The 18,195-nt window shown below is 38.3% G+C and overlaps 1 long non-coding RNA gene across 1 annotated transcript in view; it reads left to right on the top strand.

Annotated features, from left to right (window-relative positions):
• Positions 1-309: 309 nt before the first annotated feature.
• Positions 310-18,195, top strand: part of LOC105530271 — a 27,164-nt gene continuing 9,278 nt past the window's right edge. The window contains exons 1-2 of the long non-coding RNA XR_001004622.1: positions 310-379; positions 6,591-6,754. This is a non-coding gene — a long non-coding RNA (uncharacterized LOC105530271). The remainder of the gene's footprint in view (positions 380-6,590; positions 6,755-18,195) is intronic.

The raw sequence follows: 18,195 nt of genomic DNA, 5'->3' as shown, positions 1-18,195 counted from the left end.
TGTCACCTAATCCAAACAGCATAACTGCCACAAAGACCACCAGGAAATGGAGCAGGAAGAAGTAGAACATGATGAATGAAGCACCAGGGCCATTTCTGTGTTGCAGGAGAACTTTGCTGAAGGATTGAGGGAGACTGAAGAAGCTCATTGAACCATTTTCTTTAATTCCTTGTCATTTTCTGCTGCCTTGTTTGATCTTCTAGATTGATATTGGAAAAGCAGTTTCCCATTGAGCCTCAAATGAAAAGAGAGTGCAGATGAAGAGGAGGTAGGAGTCACAAGCCCTTGACCTTCATACTAGACCCATTACCACCTACAGTACCTTGCAGTGGGATTTCATCTGCACCATCAGCTTCTTCAAAGAGAGAGAGGTTGTTGAGTGAGTACACATAAGGGAACAATCCTAGCAACATAAAAAACTACAAGTGTTAAAGTCCTAGACGGTCATCATCTCTAAAACGAGACCAGGTGTTGTCCTTTGAGGAGACTAAGAGTTGCATCCCCACTCCTGATCATTACTAGATGCCTCTGCAAAATTGATTTTCCATCAGTGAGTCTGAGTTGGTCATCTGTAAACTAGAAATAATGATGCCTTCCTCACAGACTTCTTGTGAGAGAATTGCACAAGGCATACAATTGTTTCCATACTTTTAGCTAAGTTAGTGCTGTTATCCAGCTTTTCATTCTCTAAAGATAATGTTTCTGAGATTTCTCTAATAAGATGACCTTGGGATTGTTTTGATATGACTAGACATGTTGTGACCATGCTTGTATACCTTTTCTGGTGCAACACACATGCTTCTCTGTATAGTCCGTGATTAAGAGAGTAGCAGCTGATGGGGGCCTCATTTTGTTTTCTCATAGATGTTGCCGAATGTCTCTGCAAAGAGGTTGTACCAATTTGTTCTTCCCCATTAGTGTATGAAGTTCTTTTCACCTACATTTTCCATTTAAATGGGATGTAGTATAAACACACACTATCAGTCATCAGGGTTTATTTCTAAACTCAGTAATTATTCTATGATATATTCTGAGGCATAAATGTAAACTATGTCATTTATTTAAAAACGTGATAGAAAAAAAAAAGGAATCTAACATTATAACACCAGGATATCAGATCAGCAAATACTTAAAAAGTCTTGTGAAACTTATCATTTGTTCAGATCTCTAAAGCAGGTGCTCTCTTATAGTTGGTTGGGATACATATTAATAAAAAGATTATACAGTTCAATTAGACAGTATAGCAATGTTAAATTTTCATGCTTTTTGAGGAAACAGTTACACTTTTGGGAATTTAGCCTCCTGGTATAGCAGGAAGAGCTCTGGCAGTCATCACTCATCTGTCCACATGACTCAGGAAGCTGCCCATTTTCCTAGCTGACTCAGCCTTCAAGTCCCATCTTCCTGAGGCATTGTTTTACAATGTAGGTTTTACTATTATTTAGGATAGTGAGGCCAAGGGATCAGGATACAACTGCCATTAAGGAGATAGTTTGTTACTTGAAATTTCCAAGAGGAGGCACTCTCCATTCCACATAAGTCCACTCAAGAGTCCACCAATTTAGGCGGGAGGTAAACGCGGCAAAAGCCTTTATTGTAGTTTTCTGTGGTAAATGACAGACAAGGCAGGGTAATTAGGCTTAGGACTGACTACTCGGAATAATTTCAGCAGGTTCTGTGGTGCAGGGGCTGTCCTAAGTTGTCTGGAATTGTTACCGGAAAGAGGTCCTGATCCAGACCCCAAGAGAAGGTTCTTGGATCTCACTCAGGAAAGAATTTGGGGCAAGTCTGTAGAGTAAAGTGAAAGCAAGTTTATTAAGAAAGTAAAAGAATAAAAGAATGGCTATTCCATAGGCAGAGCAGCCCCGAGGGCTGCTGGTTGCCCATTTTTGTGGGTATTTCTTGATTACATGCTAAACACTGGAGTGGATTATTCATGAGTTTTCCAGAAAGGTGTGGGCAGTTCCCAGAACTGAAGGTTTCTCCTCATTTCAGACCATATAGGGTAACTTCCTGATGTTGTCATAGCATTTGTAAACTATCATGGTGCTGGTGGGAGTGTCTTTTAGCATGCTAATGCATTATAACTAGCACTTAATGAGCAGTGTGGACGACCAGAGGTCACTTTCATAGCCATTTTGGTTTTGTTGGGTTTTAGCTGGCTTTTTTACTGCAACCTGTTTTATCAGCAAGGTCTTCATGACCTCCTATCTCATCCTGTGACTAAGAATGCCTTGACCTTCTGGGAATACAGCCCAGTAGGTCTCAGTCTTATTTTACTTAGCTCCTATTCAAAATAGAGTTTCTCTGGTTCAAATGCCTCTGACAGAATCAGGCTCTGATATGATTAGGGGAGGGTACTATTGGCCTGGAAAGTAAGAGCCCAGTAGAGGAAGTGTGAGTGTGTATGTGTAGTTGCTCTGGATTAATTAGTTTGAATATAAAATGTGTGCTCCTTAGGTGAGTTTTTTGTTAGGACTGGGAATTAACTAACCCTGGAAGGAGCAGTCCCTCCCCAGTTAGCAAGGCCTCAGATGCCAGAGCATCAAGCATACAAGAAATAGGAAAAAAATGCCACCACTGTTATCTATCCTTTGATCCAAACAGAAAAATCTGCCTCACGCTGGATACCCACTCGGGGTGGACCATCCAGGAGCCACTCCAAGCTTTGATATGAAGCAGTTCTCAGGTTCCTACTCCTAGAGCGACCTGTAGACCTCTGACGTCATTCCTGTCTGGGAGAAATCTCTCTTCCTCTCCCTTCTCTGTGTCCTCAGAGGTCCTCCCTTTCCTACAAGATAATAAGCAGCCCAATCCTTTCTTTAAGTTTTCATAAAAGATGGAAGAAATACTGGCTTCATGTGTGAAGCTTCTGCTTCTAGCTCTGCCACAAACCATTCCTGAAGCAAGGGGGGGAAGGGTCACCAAACTTGGATCCTTTCTGGAAATGCCACCAGCACCCCAGGGTGCCCACATTGACAGATTCTATTCCTGGCTCTAGCAGTAGGCCTGGTGAGCAATGTCTTTGCCATCCTTCTCTGGTAAGGAATATGTGCTTTGTAGTTACATCCATCTGTGGAGAGAGAATAGCAATACCTCACTAGCAGGGCTGTTGTGTGGGTTAATTCCAACTACTAACGTGAAGAATGTAGCACTAGGCTTGGCTAAAAATCGACTTCGTAAATATTAGCTGTCTTTCCTCTTTGGGGCCAAAAGTTCATATGACTCCTAACCTGCCCCCTCACCCAAGCTTCCTTAACCAAATTGCAGGTCAGAATCACTTTGGGATCCCTTTCTAAACCCTCACCTGAAACTCTTTTGTTGGTGAAATAGGACTTCTGTATTGAAGGCCATTCAAGTTATGAAGTTGTAATAATGTGGGCCTCAAAAAATATATACACCAATTTGGCACCAACATGTATCCAAGTGTTCATTGCCCCTTTATTCCACAAATACCAGGTGTTACCAGCTTTTGTCTTTTTTTTTTTTTTTTTTTTTTTTTTTTGTGACAATCTGATCTGCTTGTTTTTGCCAGACCTTTCCCATTGGAAGAATCATGTCAGATGGTCATTAAACTTACAGATTCACAGGGTCACCCCTTAGACTTTCCAGATTTAAAACAAAACAAAACAAAACAGTATGACTAGTTGAATTTGAACTTCAGATAAACAAAATTATATACACTAAAACATTCAGATTTACCTAGATATGCTGTGTTTTATCTTTCTATGCTTCCCATGGAAGACTCTGTATTAAACCAAGGTGCTCTACACAGTAGCCCCCGCTGAGCTGCCAGCAGATGCCAGCATCAGTCATCCATGTCAGTGAGCTTTTTTGGAAGTCCCAGGATGCATTTGTCTGTATTCAGATGATTGCAGTCCCTGGTGATAGATACCACATTGAGCAGAAATCATCCAGCGGAGCCTAGTGAACACACAAAATCCTGAGAGATAATAAATGGCTATTGTTTGGGACGTTTTGTTAAGTAGAAATGAATATCCAAAACATGTGGATTTGGTGAACTTTCCCTCTTTTTCTCTAATCTATTATACTGGAATTTGTAGAGATTCTGTTAGCCTTAAAGCCTTGGTAGGACTTTGTTATAAATTTTGCCATAATCTGCATATGAGTTTATGTGTGGGTATTGAATTATGAACATTTCCTTAATTCCTTCTTGAAGTGATTTTTCAAGGGAAAATTTCACAATATATGATTTTCAACCCGCTCTTGGAATTTAGAATCTAATTCAAATCTCCCTCCATAAAAGGAGCTTCCACTGCAATTACTCATTTTAAGGAATTCAGAGGCTGTTACTACATGCTACTCCCAAGCCATATGGAAAATCATATCTTCAGCAGGTTGCTTGATGAATATGCTATTGAGACAAGGGATATCTACCACTTGTGAACTGTTTTTCAAAGAAGGTGTCCTGAGATACTTTCTCCTGCTACAGGGATAGCCCTTGGCAAGGAGATTACTTTCCTTGGGTACACATAGTCAGGGCTCCTCAGGAGACAGCACGTGGTTAACTGTTCATTGCACTCCTTGACCTTTGTGACTGTCCCAATGCAGCACTGCTGGATGGACTAATCTGTCCAGTTCTGGGGTTCATTCATAGAAAGCCCATGTGACAGTAAATCTAAGTCATATTGTCCAATATCACTTTTATGAGGAATAAGGTCAATGTATTATGCTTATTAGTTTTTTGTGATTTTTTTTTTAGTTGGTTTAGAGTTCAGACTAAGAGCAGAAAGGTATTTTGGGGGCTTCTTAAACACGAAAGCATTGTAAAGCAAGACCGTAGAAAGAGTTGAGGAGCCAGTGAGGCACAGAAAGGGGAGTAGAGCTGTAGGCCTGTTGTAAGACCCATCCCTGAGGACAGAGCAGAATGATTGCCCAGAAGGGCAGCTTACTATTTAGAGTTTTGAAGGGAGAGGACCTGGGTTGAACAACCCATTTCTCCTTTCAGATTTACCAATCAGTTAAGTCATTCCTGTGATAGAGAAGGAGTGAGTGAGTGTATAGAGAGGCTACATGTTTGTTTGTTTGTTTGTTTTTCATGGATGTCTCTTCACATGGAAAAAGTATCAAAAATGTAAGATAAAAATTTTCCAGGGTAACCCAATGTATTATTGAATTGACTAGATGTCTGCCTACTAAATGATTATATTATTATAGGCCTGCTTCCATGAAATAAATGTGAGATTGCTTAAATGACATTTTATGGTATTTTAGATCATTTTAATCATAAATATGATTATAGATAGTCTCTAGTTTTCCGCCACAGATGACTAACCACTTAGCATGATGTGTGAGTTTTACAAGTTCACTCTCAGAGGGCTAGTTCATCACCAAGAGCCCTGGGGTACCTCCTGGGTCTCTGGATACTGGTGATACTCCTCTACTGTCACTTTTAAACAAATAAAATTTTTGACCACAGGGACCTGCTTTCTTCTACCAAACTGGGCAGAGTTCCCCCAATTGCCTGGGTCCCAGCCTAGTTCCTCTAGTGAGTATGCTTTCGCAAGTGGTGGTCTAAAGTGTGAAGGTATTTTGCTTTCAGCTATAGGCAAAGGAACTATGCAAAGGCTTGTGAGATATAGAGGACAAGTCAATGCATCACAGTTGCCATGGAAACCTGAAGTTATTATGGGGCTTCTGCATCTTTTAATAGAGCAGAAGACCTAGAAGAATATGGCTATGAGAGCAAGGTCCTACCTTCAGGTGTCTGGGACTCAGCTGAGGGTGTGGGTGCCCCATGGTGGGGGCTGAACTGCCCTGGGATGAATGAGAGAGATACAGGGCTCTTTCTCACCCCAGTGAGTGTTGCGTATTCCTCCAGGGTGTCCTGTAGCTACTTTCCACATAAAGGCCAGACGTGGGAGGATGAGACTGATAATGACTCTCTTTGACCTCAGCTTCCTCCTCTGTAAAATGGGGATAAGAATGCTCACATACGGCCGGGCGCGGTGGCTCACGCCTGTAATCCCAGCACTTTGGGAGGCCAAGGCGGGAGAATCACAAGGTCAGGAGATCGAGACCATCCTGGCTAACACAGTGAAACCCCGTCTCTACTAAAAATACAAAAAAATTAGCCAGGCGTGGTGGCGGGTGCCTGTAGTCCCAGCTACTCGGGAGGCTGAGGCAGGAGAATGGTGTGAATCCAGGAGGCAGAGCTTGCAGTGAGCTGAGATCGCGCCACTGCACTCCAGCCTGGGCAACAAAGCAAGACTCTGTCTCAAAAAAAAAAAAAAAAAAAAAAAGAATGCTCACATACAGGATTGCTGCAACCAGGATTGTAATAACACAAATGCAAGCCCATAGCCCTGTGGTTATTGCAGAATCAGGAATGCCTGTGTGAGTTGAGGTCACTTCTCGTTCTTTTTCAATTTTGTTGTTAGAAGATAGATGAGGAAAGGAGAAGAAAAAGGTCCTAGTGAGAAACCCACTGATGACCCTTCTAATTGTTATGATCACTGCCCAATTGTATCAGTGTCATTGTTCACTAACCCAGTGCCTAGCATGGTGCCAGGCACATAATTACTCTAAGAAAGCACAGTGATTGCTGGATTCTTTCTCTCCTTGTGCAGCTCTTCATGTGGATGTCTGAGCTCCTATCAGGTGTCTGAAAGAGGCAGATTCTGAGGATTTGGGTCATGATGGCTGCCAAAGCTTCTACGCCTGACTTAAAGGGCAACAATCCTAGGAGACCACCAGCACTTACATCCCTGGTAGGACATGACACCTGCTTATGGTGAGTTCATAGATCTGAACAAAAGCGTGTGGTGGAATAGCTCCTGTGAGGTTCACAAAATAGCCTAAAAGTAAAGAAGCTACTTTCATCTCATTACTGGGGAAGACAGCAGGGGGAATTTCCTTTCATCAGCAGCTGCATGCTTTGAAGTAGCCCTTGACACCCATCTAAGTGATGCCTGCTTTGAAAGCAATGAATTACCCACACTGAAGAAAGAACTTGATCTTAATATGCACTTGTAGTAAATACAAATTTTTTTCTGACTGTATAAGTCATTCACATGTATCTCCCAGTTGGGGGTTGAACTATGCAGTTGGTTGGAAGGTGTTCCTAGCAGTTTGATTCATGTATTAATATTTCTCCTTGCAGTCTATCGGCTTTAGCCTCATTTTACATTTTTTTAAAGACTTTAAATCAGAAAAACAAAAATTGAGGGAATTCCACATGAATTTTAATATCAGCTTGTTAATTTCTAGAAAAAAATTTATGCTAGTATTTTGACTGGGATTCCATTGAAAGCATAGATCATTTTGGGGAGAACAGCCATCATAACAAAACTGAGTCATCCAACTCAAGAAAGGAAGAAAAGGCCTAGAGACAATCTACAGGTCAACTCTAGAAAGATCAATCTATAAAAGAATAGTTATAGTACTTCCAATTTTATATTTGTGGTTAGAATTGAATCAGTTGAATTGTGTTTTTCTTCCTCACGTGATGAATCATGAGTTCTTTGATGGTGAGAGCGAGGGAGAGAGCATGTGGATACATCAGTGTATGTACATGCACATATGTATATGTTTATATCACTGAAGTTGTGATGAGTATCTATTGTTAGGAACACTTAAGGAGTGTTAATGTGGTCATGTCAGTCTCTTTCAATTCTTTGCACATTTTATGAACCAAATCAGAGTGATTATTCTTTGCTTTTTTTCCACCTTTCCTTGGCCAGCATGGTTACCATGGTGACTCATTGACCACTGTGGGATTTTGTGCAGACTGAGAGCATCCATGTATGATTCTCATCTGAATCACTCACACACAGTGGTCTGTCCACCAGACATAGTATTAGCCTTTGATCTTATATGCAGTTGTTCACTTCTAAAGGGCTTAGAAGAAACTTGCTTTGCTTCTCTGAGGTTACATTACATAACATAAGAGGACACTAAGTAACTTAAAAGAAAAAGAAATGGGTTGTTGATATTCTCCTTCCTCAAATTTTATCAGGAGGTTAGAAGAAATATTACTGGAATCATACAGCATGCACTCTCTTGTATCTGGCTCCCTTCAGTCAACATAATGTGTGTGAGATTAATGTGTATTGCTGTTTGTAGTTGTAGATTATTCATTCTCATTGCTGTAAAGTATTATATTGTTTGGATATTTCATAATATAGTTACCTGTTATAAAAACTTGGGTATTTTCCAGTTTTTGACTTATCATGAGTAATGATCATATGAACATTTTTGTTTGTATCAAATAGATGGACATATATTTTCATCTCTCTTGGGCGTATACCAAAAAATAGCATTCCTGAGTCATAGGGTATGTCCGTATGTGGCTCCGTAGATACCACCAAGCAGTTTTTACAGCGTCTTTTTTTTCAATCTATATTCCCACCAGCAGTGTGTGAGAGTTTCACTTAATCCATATCCTCACCAACACTTGATATTTTCCATCTTTTCCACTTTTGTTGTTCTGGTGAGGTTCTCCTCCTGGTTTTAATTGTAATTTCTCCAAAGTGTTAAGTCCCTTTTAATTCAAAGAAGGTCTATCCTTTTTTTCAACCTTCTACCTTAGTCAGAGTTCTCCAACAAAACAGAACTACTCATAAATATATGTGTATATATACATGTATATGTGTGTGTATATATGTATGTATACATACACATATACACACACTCGTATATATGTATGTATATATGTGTATATATTTATATATACACACACACACAGAGACATTGCAGAGATGTTACAGGTTCAGTTGTAGACCACTGCAATAAAGCAAATACCATAGTAAGCAAGTCACATGAATTTTATGGTTTCCCACTGCATATAAAAGTTACGTTTATACTACTATAGTCTATTAAATATGCAATAGCATTATGTCTATAAAAATAGTGTACTTACCTTAATTTAAAAATACTTTATTGCTAAAAACTGCTAACAATCATCTGAGCCTTCAGTGAATCATTATCTTTTTGTTGGTGGAGGGCCTTGACGCCGTTGATGGCTAACAGATCAGGGTGGTGGTTGCTGAAAGTTGGCATAGTTCTAATAATTTCTTAAGATAAGACAACGATGAAGTTTGCTGCATCCATTGACTCTTCCTTTCACAAAAGATTTTTCCGTAAGCATGTGATACTATTTGATAGCATTTTACCCAGAGTTGAAGTTATTTCAAAATTAAAGTCAATCTTCTCAAACCCTGCCACTGCTTTATCAAGTTTATGTAATATTCTAAACCTTTTGTTGTCATTTGAATGATGTTCACTGCATATTCACCAGAAGTAGATTCCATCTCAAGCAACCACTTTCTTTACTCATCCAGAAGAAAAAACTCCTTATCTGTTCAAATTTGATCATGAGATTGCAGCAATTCCATCACATCTTCAGGCTCCACTTTAATTCTAGATCTCTTGCTGTTTCCATCACATCTGCAGTTATTCTTCCTCTGAGGTCTTGAACCTCTCAGAGTCATCCATGAGGATTGGAATCAACTTCTTCCAAATTCTTTTTAATGTTGATATTTTGACCTCTTCCTCTGAATCACAATGTTCACAAAGTCATGTAAAATGATGAATTCTTTCTAGAAGATTTTTCCATTTACTTTGCCTGGGTCTACCAGAGGAATCACTGAGCAGTAGGCCTCAATAGTGGGCTTAAAGTATTCAGTAAACCATGCTATAAACAGGGGTGCTGTCATTTAGGCTTGTTGTTTTATTTCTAGAACGCAAGCAGAGTATATTTAGCATAATTTTTAAGGGCCCTAGGATATTCAGAACATTGGCTTCAATTTTAAGTCACCAGCTTTATTAGCCCCTAAAAAAAAGAGTCAGTCTGTCCTTGAAGCCTTGAAGCCAGGCATTGTTTTCTACTTTCTAGCTATGAAAGTTCTACATGGCATCTTCTTCCACTATAAAACTGTTTTCTCTACATTGAAAATACTTTGTTTAGTATAGCAACCCTCATCAATTATTTTACCTATGTCTCTGGATAATTTGCTGTAGCTTCTACATGAGCACATGCTACTTCACCTTGCACTTTCATGTTGTGGAGATGGGTTCTTTCCTTAAACCTCAAGAACCAACCTTTGCTAGCTCCAACTTTTCTTCTGGCTACACTTTTCTTCTGCTGCTTCCTCATGTTTCTTAGCCTTCATAGAATTGAATAGAGTTAGAGCCTTGCTCTGGATTAGGCTTTGGCTTAAGGGAATGTTGTGGCCGATTTGATCTTCTATCCAGGTCACTAAAACTTTCTCCTTATCAGCAATAAGGCTGTTTTGCATTCTTTTCATTCATGTGTTCACTAGAGGAGAACTTTTAATCTCCTTGAAAAACATTTACTTTGTGTTCACAACCTGGCTGTTTGGTGCAAGAGGCCTAGCTTTTGGCCTGTCTCGACTTTTGACATGCCTTGCTCACTCAGTGTAATCATTGCTAGCTTTCGATTTAAAGTGATAGACATGGGACTTGTCCTTTCACCTGAACATTCAAAGCCATTGTAGGGTTAATATAATAGCCTAATTGCAATATTGTTGTGTCTCAGGGAATAGGGAGGCCTGAGGACAGGGAAAGAGACCCAGAAGCAGCCAGTCAGTGAAGCAGTCAGAGCACATACATGTATCAATTAAGTTAGTCATCTTAGATGGGTGTAGTTTGTAGTGCCTGCCCCAAAACAATTACAACAGTAACATCAAGGACCACTGTTCAAAGATCACCACAACAGCTATTACAATAATAATGAAAAAGTTTGAAATATTGTGAGTATTACCAAAATATGACAGAGACACAAAGTGAACACATGCTATTGGAAAAATGGTGCTAATAGACACACTTGATATAAGGTTGCCACAAAACTTCTGTTTGTAAAAGAACATGAAATATCTGTGAAGTGCAATAAAGCAAAGTACAGTAATATGCCTGTATGTGTATACACATACACACAAGCACACATACATATGTACATACACACACACACACATACACACAGAGGGTCCTTATTACGGAGTTACATTCCAGTAAACCTATCCTAAGTTGAAAATATCATAAGTCAAAAATGCACTTAATACACCTAACCTACTGAACATCACAGCTTAACCTAATTTGCCTTAAACACACTCAGAACCCCTACATTAGCCTACACCTGGGCAAAATCATTCAATACAAAGTCTATTTTATAATAAAATATTGAATATCTTGTGTAATTTATTGAATACTGTACAGAAAGTGAAAAACAGTTGTATGAGTACTCAAAGTACAGTTTCTACTGGATGCATATCACTTTTGTACCACCATAATGTTGAAAAATTGTAAGTTGAGCCATAGTGATAAAGATTTATTATAAGTAATTGGCTCATGTAATTATGAAGGCTGAGATTTGTCAACATCTGCAGTAGGCAAACTTGATTTCCAGGAGAGCCTATGGTATAGTTCCTATTCAAAACTGAAGGTCTGAGAATCAGGAGAGCAGGAGAGTTAATGTTGTAAATTCCAGGCCAAAAGGCTGCTGGCTAGAAACACAAGAAAAGGTGATTTGAATTCATGTCCAAAAGCAGGAAAAGACCAATGTTTCAGTTCAGGAAATGAGGCAGAGAAATTCCTCCTGGTCAGCCTTTTTGTTCTGTTCACATCTTCAATTGATTGGACGAGGCCCATGCACATTAGAGAAGGCAAACTGCTTTACTCAGTTCACCCATCTGAATGTTAATCTCTTCCAGAGACACCATCAAAGACACACCAAGAATAACTTTTTTTTTTTTTTTAAGACAAGATCTCACTCTGTTGCCCAGGCTGGAGTGCAGTGGCACCATCTCAGCTCACTGCAACCTCCACCTCCCAGGTTCAAGCAATTCTCCTGCCTCAGCCACCTCAGTAGCTGGGATTACAGGCGTGTGCCACCACACCTGGATAATTTTTGTGTTTTTAGTAGAGACAGGGTTTTGCTGTTGGCCCAGCTGGTCTTGAACTCCTGGCCTTAAGTGACCTGCCTACCTCGGCCTTTCAAAGTGCTGGGATTACAGGCATGAGCCACCGTGCCCAGCCCAGAATAATGTTTGACAAAACATCTGGGCCCTTTGTTGCTCAGTCAAGTTGACACATAAAATTAACCATCACACATTCCAATTTATTTGCTTAAGATATTTTGCCCTGTGGAGTTTACTTTGTGGATTTTGCTGACTTATATCCTTATTGTGTTGTTTATTATATTCCACTGGCAACTTCTTTTCCTTTAAATTTGTATTAGATTTAGAGTCTTGATCCAATTCAGATTTCTTGGCAGAAGTACCTAACATGTGGTGGTGTTTATTCCTATAGCATTATACCAGGAGGAGGCTCATTGTATCTAGTTGTCTCTCCTTTGATCACTAGGTTCAAAAGTTGTTAGATTTACTGATTATAAAAATTTTCATCTGCATTATACCTCAAGTATTTTGCAGCCTCTAAAGATTGTTGTATAAATCCACATTTCATTAAAAGTTGTAGCAGGGTGATGTTCTAATTCTATTTTTGGCATTTATTAGCTTGAATTATTCTATAAAAGAAACATCCCGTCATCAACTGTAGGTTAGTATGGTATGCATAGGAAAATAAGATGAATGTTTAATTCTTTTGTTGTATTTCTACTTTTCAAAATAATGGGTTGTTCTCCTAGGATTCTTCAAAGGGGAGCAATGAGTTGATTTTGTTTTGTTTTGTTCTGTTCTATTATTATTTTAAAGTGTTTTCATAAACTCCAGATGTTTCTGTATTTGATGTGTTTTAACCTATTGCAGTATTTTTATTGATGTTCAGATTTTTCTATCTTTGTGAATGGAAGCTCCTTTAGCTCAACTTATTCTTGACATGGTTTTGAGTATGTTAGTTTGGTCTAGACTCTTCTGGTACCATTCCTACCCCAGACCTGGAGTCAGACATTTTTCCAAGGGAGTCTGGTTCTTTTTAGTGGGAAATGTTTTAGAGGTCTCATTCTTGGTACTAGAGTTGTCCATTACTATTGGGTTGGTCATTATTACTTATCCTTTTCAGTGCTTGAAACCATTAAGTATGTGTTATATTTTGAGATGATACACATGATTGTCTTTAATCCTGGGCTGCTCTTCTATCCCTTTATGCATAATCATTTTTATCAATGTTTGTTTTCGCCTTCTAATTTTAAAATTATAAGCAAATACATTATTTTCTCCTATTTTATGGTTTAAAAGTAGGCTACTCTACTTCAGTGGAGTCCAATACGATTTCTGCAGAGATAAAAAGAGTCTGTGTCTACACTGTTCACCACAGTAGCCACTAGGTCCCTGTGGTTGTTGAACACTCAAAATGTGGTGATTGTGATTGAAGAACTGAATTATTAATTGCATCTAAATTTAATCAACCTAAATTTAAATAGCCATGTGTGGCTAATGTCTACCATAATAAACAGCAACAGCTCAAACATATTTCTGCACCTCATGTTTTCCACTTAAGAATATATTCTAGAGATCAATACATAGCAGTATAGAGAAGGAGTCCTTGCTTTTTATTGCTGCATAGTATTCTAGGATACAGATGTACCTTAGATTATTCAATAAATCCCTTATTGGTGGACATTTGTTTTATTTCTAGTCTCCTGCTGTTATGATTTGTTCTGCCAGTAATGGCCTTGTGTTTATGCCATTTGGTCTTTTTTCATTGTGTTTTTGGGATAGATTCTTAGAAGAAAGATTGCTGGTACCAAGATAAAATACCTACGTGTAATAAAATAGAAGATTTGAAACAGAGTGTATCTGGAAATGTAGCTGCAGAAAGTGACCTGAGGACTTTTCATTCTTTTTATTCCACATGATTTTTGGTTTCTTTCTTTCTAGGGTGACATGGGTAAAGGAATTTCTTTTGTTTTTGTTATTTTATTTTATTTTCCTTTTCATTTCTTTTGTATTTGTACAATACTAGTTATTTACTTTTTTCAAAATTTCCACGTTTTTGGGGAACAGGTGGTATTTGGTTACATGAGTAAGTTCTTTAGTGGTATTTTGTGAGATTTTGGTGCACCTATCACCTGAGCAGTATACACTGAACCCAACTTGTAGACTTTTATCCCTCACTTCCTTCCTACCCTTTCCCCCTGAGTCCCCACATTCCATTGTGTCATTCTTTGCAACCTCCTATCTTAGCTGCCACTTATGAGTGAGAACATACGATGTTTGGTTTTACATTCCTGAGTTACTTCACTAACAATAATAATCTCCAATCTCATACAGGTTGCTGGAAATGCCATTAATTCATTCCTTTTTATGGCTGAGTAGTATTCCATCACATATATAGATATATACCACAGTTTCCTTATCTACTCATTGATTGATGGGCATTTGGGTTGGTTCCACATTTTTGCAATTGCAAATTGTTCTGCTATAAATGTGTGGGTACAAGTATCTTTTTTGTATAATGACTTCTTTTTCTCCGGGTGGATACCCAGTAGTGGGATTGCTAGATCAAATGGTAGTTCTACTTTTGGTTCTTTAAGGAATCTCCACACTGTTTTCCATAGTGGTTGTACTAGTTTACATTCCTACCAGCAGTGTAGAAGGGTTTCCTTTTCACTGCATCTACACCAACATCTATTTTTTTTTAAATTTTTTGATTATGGCTATTCTTGCAGGAGTATGGTGATATTCCATTGTGGTTTGTATTTGTATTTCCCTGATGATTAGTGATATTGAGCTTTTCTTCATATTTGTTGGCCATTTGTATATCTTCTTTTGAGTATTGTCTATTCATGTCCTTGGCCCACTTTTTGATGGGTTTGTTTGTTTTTTTTTCTTGTTAATTTGTTTGAGTTTGTTGTAAGCTGTGGATATTAGTCCTTTATCAGATGTATGGATTGTGAAGATTTTCTCCCACTCTGTGAGTTGTCTGTTTACTCTGCTGACTGTTCCTTTTGCCATGCAAAAGCTCTTTAGTTTAATTAAGTCCCAGCAATTTATCTTTGTTTTTATTGCATTTGCTTTTGGTTTCTTATTATGAAATCCTTGCCTAAGCCAATACCTAGAATGGTTTTTCTGATATTATCTTCTAGAATTTTTATAGTTTCAGGTCTTAGATTTAAGTTCTTGATCCATCTCTAGTTGATTTTTTATAAGATGAGAGATGAGGATCCAGTTTCATCATTCTACATGTGGCTTGCCAATTATCTCGCCACCATTTGTTGAATAGGGTGTCCTTTTCCTACTTGATGTTTTTGTTTGCTTTGTCGAAGATCAGTTGGCTCTAAGTATTTGGCTTTGTTTCTGGGTTCTCTATTCTGTTATATTAGTCTATGTACCTATTTTTATACCAGTACCATGCTGTTTTGGTGACTATGGCCTTATAGTATAGTTTGAAATAAGGTAATGTAATGCCTCCAGATTTGTTCTTTTTGCCTAATCTTGCTTTGGCTATACAGGCTCTTTTTTGGTTCCATGTGAATTTTAGCATTGTTTTTGCTAGTTCTGTGAAGAATGATGGTGGTATTTTGATAGGAATTGCATTGAATTTGTAGATTGCTTTTGGCAGTATGGTCATTTTCACAATATTGATTGTACTCATCCATGAGCATAGGATGTGTATCCATTTGTTTGTGTCATCTATGATTTCTTTCAGCAGTGTTCTGTAGTTTTCCTTGTAGAGGACTTTTACCTCCTTGATTAGGTGTATTCCTAAGTATTTTATTTTATTTTTTTGCAGCTATTGTAAAAAGGAGTTGAGTTCTTGATTTGATTCTCAGCTTGGTTGCTGTTGGTGTATAGGAGAGCTACTGATTTCTGTATATTAATTTTGCATCTGGAAACTTTGCTGAATTAGTTTATCAGTCCTAGGAGTTTTTTGGAGGAGTCTTCAGGGTTTTCTAGGTATACAGTCATATCAGCAAACAGCGACAGTTTGACTTCCTCTTTACCAATGTGGATCCCCTTTATTTCTGTCTCTTGTCTGATTTCTCTGGTTAGGACTTCTACTACTGTGTTGAATAGGAGTGGTGAGAGTGGACATCCTTGTGTTGTTCCAGTTCTCAGAGGGAATGCTTTTAACTTTTCCCCATTCAGTGTTATGTTGGCTGTGGGTTTGTCATAGATTGTTTTTATTACATTGAGTTATGTCCCTTATATGCCAGTTTTTCTGAGATTTTTAATCATAAAGGGATGTTGGATTTTGTCAAATGCTTTTTCTGTGTCTATTGAGATGGTCATGTGATTTTTGTTTTTAAATTTGTTTATGTGGTATATCACATTTATGACTTGTGTATGTTAAACCATCCCTGCATCCCTGGTATGAAACCTACTTGATCATGGTGGATTTTCTTTTTGATATGTTGTTGGATTCAGTTCACTAGTATTTTGTTGATGATTTTTTTCTTTTCTTTTTTTTTTTTTTTGAGATGGAGTCTCACTCTGTTGCCCAGGCTAGAGTGCAGTGGTGTGATCTCGGCTCACTCCAGCCTCCGCCACCTCCCAGGTTCAAGCGATCCCATATCAGCCTCCCAAGTAGCTAGGATTACAAGTGCGTGCCACCACACCTGGCTACTTTTTGTATTTTTAGTAGAGACGGGGTTTCACCATGTACGCCAGGCTGGTCTCAAACACCTGACCTCAGGTGATCCACCTGCCTTGGCCTCCCAAAGTGCTGGGATTACAGGCATGAGCCATCACGCCTGGCCAACGATTTTTACATCTGTGTTCATCAGGGATATTGGTCTGTAGTTTTCTTTTTTGTTATGTCCTTCCCTGGTTTTGGTATTAAGGTGATACTGGCTTTGCAGAATGGTTTAGGGAGGATTCCCTCTTTCTCTGTTTTTTAGAATAGTGTCAATAGGATTGGTACCAATTCTTCTTTGAATGTCTGATAGAATTCAGCTATGAATCCATCTGGTCCTGGACTTTTTTTGTTGGCAATTTTTAAATTACAGTTTCAATCTCGCTGCTTGTTATTAGTCTATTCAGAGATTCTATCTCTTCCTGGTTTAATCTAGGAGGGTTGTATATTTCCAGGAATTTATCCATCTCCCCTTGGTTATCTAGTTTATTTCTGTAAAGGTGTTCATATTAGCCTTCAATTATCTTTTATATTTCTGTGGTGTCAGTTGTAATATCTCCTGTTTTGTTTCTAATTGAGCTTATTTGGATTTTCTCTCTTCTTTTCTTGGTTAATCTTGCTAATGGTCTATTAATTTTATTTATCTTTTCAAAGAACCGCCTTTCTGTTTCATTTATCTTTTGTATTGATTTTCTTAGTTTTAATTTTATTTAGTTCTGCACTGATCTTGGTTGTTTCCTTTCTTCTGCTGGGTTTGAGGTTGGTTTGTTCTTGTTTCTCTGATTCCTGGAGGCGTGACCTTAGATTGTCTGTTTGTGCTCTTTCAGACTTTTTGACATAGGTGTTTAGGGCTATGAACTTTACTCTTAGCATCACCTCTGCTGTATCCCAGAGGTTTTGATAGGCTATGTCACTATTGTTGTTCAGTTTGAAGATTTTTAAATTTCCATCTTGATTTCGTTTTTGACCCAGTGATCATTCGGGAGCAGGTTATTTAATTTCCATGTATTTGCATGGTTTTGAAGGTTCCTTTTGGAGTTGATTTTCAGTTTTATTCCACTGTGGTCTGAGAGAGTGCTTGATATAATTTCAATTTTCTTGAATTTATTGAGACTCGTTTTGTAGCCTATCATATGGTCTATCTTGGAGTTTATCTTGATCTACCTTGTGTTTTTTTAAATTGTATCTTTGTTTTGTAGGTCTTGTGAGATTTATGCTTTAAAGAGGTTCGTTTTGATGTGTTTCCAGAATTTGTTTCAAGATTTAGAGCTCCTTTTAGCATTTCTTGTAGTGTTGGCTTGGTAGTTTCAAATTCTCTGTTAAATAGAATGTATATTCTGTGGTTGTTAAATGGAATGTTCTGTAAATATATGTTAAGTTCATTTGTTCTCGGGTATAGTTTCAATCCATTGTTTGTTGACTTTCTGTCTTGATGACCTGTCTAATGCTGTCAATGGAGTATTGAAGTCCCCCACTATTATTGTGTTGCTGTCTATCTCATTTCTTAGATGTAGTAGTAATTGTTTTATAAATTTGGGAGCTCCAGTGTTAGGCACGTATATCCTTAGGATTGTGATAGTTCCCTGTTGGGCAAGGCCTTTTATACTTACATATTGTCCCTCTTTGTCTTTTGTAACTGCTGTTACTTTAGAGCTTTTTTTTTTTTTTTTTTTTTTTTTT

This window comes from Mandrillus leucophaeus, unplaced genomic scaffold (genome assembly GCF_000951045.1).
Source record: "Mandrillus leucophaeus isolate KB7577 unplaced genomic scaffold, Mleu.le_1.0 Scaffold809, whole genome shotgun sequence".
NCBI classification, from domain to species: domain Eukaryota; kingdom Metazoa; phylum Chordata; class Mammalia; order Primates; family Cercopithecidae; genus Mandrillus; species Mandrillus leucophaeus.
The sequence above is the reverse complement of the archived record's forward strand: the minus strand, read 5'-3'. Positions and strand labels throughout refer to the sequence as shown.